This window comes from Schistocerca piceifrons, unplaced genomic scaffold (genome assembly GCF_021461385.2).
Source record: "Schistocerca piceifrons isolate TAMUIC-IGC-003096 unplaced genomic scaffold, iqSchPice1.1 HiC_scaffold_1234, whole genome shotgun sequence".
Classification (NCBI taxonomy): Eukaryota; Metazoa; Arthropoda; class Insecta; order Orthoptera; family Acrididae; genus Schistocerca; species Schistocerca piceifrons.
In genome coordinates, this window is record NW_025727053.1 from 32501 (window position 1) to 35000 (window position 2500).

Here is a 2500-nt window from a genome sequence, read left to right on the forward strand (position 1 = left end):
ACCGAGCAGCAGACGGCGTCGCGGCGCCGAGCGCCGGGCGGCGGCGCATCCTCAACGCACACAGTCCTCAATCGGACCAGCACACTGAAGATGTCCACCGCGCTTCGCACCGGGCCCGCGAGGACCTACTTTGGCCGCACGGCGCCGCGCGCAGGGTGCGCCGGCGCGCAGCTGCGACGCCTGCCGCGTCCGTCGGCCGGCGCGCCTGCCACTGGCCGCCCCCACCAGCCGGCTGTAGCGCGTGCGCCCACGCACCGCGCGGCCAGCACGCCGGGAGGCGCCCCCTCACCGGCCGGGGACGGTCCCACCCAGCCACCGCCGCGTATCGCTTCACACCCAGATGCCGTTCAGTTTCGTCGGCATGGTGGGTATCGCTGGAACAACCGGTTAGTACCTCAACCTATCGTCGCCATCACCGATTCACCCCTAGCGAGAACAACCGCACCACAACAGGTTACCATTTGTTCATTTGCGTAACTTCACCAGAAAACGCAGGCGTCCATCGCCATTTGCAACTTCAACGATTATTGCATGCCTGTGTCAGGTGTCACGCCACACTACGTCTGCCCACATACACGCAACAAAATGTGCACGCCTAGACAATACGTGGAAGGTGGCCCCCGTACGTATGCGATGTCCATTGCTCGAACGACTGTCAACCGGCCTCTGTAGCATGTCGCAGATATGGAACGCGGTGCACCATGCCATCACGGTGTGTGAGGAGAGACGACTAGGTCCGAATACATCAACAGACAGCTCATGCTGATCGCCATCCACGGCGTCCGTTCCTCCCACACGTCTCTATGGCGTACCACACTGCAATCCAGCTCTCATAGGGAGACGACACGTAGCTGCGTGCACAATATTTGCACTGTATGGTCCGCCGTTTTTGGGCGCAGTCGTTGTGCGGTCACACATGTGCCACGATGTATCATTCAGTACATAAGGACGAATGTGCAGTACAGATTGTGGTTCACGCGTACGACATCAGCGGACAGTTGACACAGGCCGCACCACAACGTAGCCTGAGTACGTCGCATGCGAAGGGCATTGAACATGCAAACTTCTCACCAACCAGCTTGCGAAGGCAGGGGGCAAGGTGGGGACGTGGGGAGGGGCGGCATGTACGTCCTGCTGCCATCCACATTACAGTGTACAGCAGGAGCATGTGGAAAGTGAGCAAGACTTGCAAGGTGTTTAACATGAAGCGATACACAGGGGTGCGGGCAGTGCGAGTAGCGAACTATATTGCGAGGGTTGCGGGTGGGCAACACTACAGTAATTGAACGAGTCGTATAACAATTACAGAGCAGGTTTAGGCGACAACGTGGGTTACGTTAAGGCGACAACATGGGTTAGGTTAAGGCACAACATGGGTTAGGTTAAGGCACAACATGGGTTAGGTTAAGGCACAACATGGGTTAGGTTAAGGCACAACATGGGTTAGGTTAAGGCACAACATGGGTTAGGTTAAGGCACAACATGGGTTAGGTTAAGGCACAACATGGGTTAGGTTAAGGCACAACATGGGTTAGGTTAAGGCACAACATGGGTTAGGTTGAGGCACAACATGGGTTAGGTTAAGGCACAACATGGGTTAGGTTGAGGCACAACATGGGTTAGGTTGAGGCACAACATGGGTTAGGTTGAGGCACAACATGGGTTAGGTTGAGGCACAACATGGGTTAGGTTAAGGTACAACATGGGTTAGGTTAAGGTACAACATGGGTTAGGTTAAGGTACAACATGGGTTAGGTTAAGGTACAACATGGGTTAGGTTAAGGTACAACATGGGTTAGGTTAAGGTACAACATGGGTTAGGTTAAGGTACAACATAGGTTAGGTTAAGGTACAACATAGGTTAGGTTAAGGTACAACATAGGTTAGGTTAAGGTACAACATAGGTTAGGTTAGGTTAGGTTAGGTTACACGTTGTTGTACGGAAAGGTGTAGGGGGGGGGGGGGGGCGGGGGCGGCAGGTTCGTTGATAGTGATTATAGTAAGTGAATGCTTGTGACATGATCAGATTTGTCACGTCAGGATGCACCTTTGGCTTATTAGAGGCGGCGCTCCAATTCTATGCTTGTGTGAGACCTGTGTCTTTGACTCATGTCATTGTTTGTGCGCTGTGACAGGAGGTACTATTGTGATGTTGGGTGCACCGTTGTATAGGACATGTGTGGGTGTTGGTGCCTGGTCTGCGCAATGGTGGATGTCGAAAGGCTGGGATATTGTATTTTCCGCACGGACCTCCTGGTCTGGTTGTGATAGTGTGGATTGTGTAATGTGGCGGAGAAGATGCACTGGATGTTGTTCCATGCTGGTGCTTACATATTGTATGTGCGCCTGTTAGAAGCAGAGAGTGGTGCGTGATCAGAGTGTCTGGCTGACGTGTGGTTCCCATTTTGGGCAGACTCTTTCAGCATGTATACGGACAGTTGTGTATATTTGCTGTAGTTTGATGGCTCTGCATTGATTACTAATCAGCGCCGTGTGTACG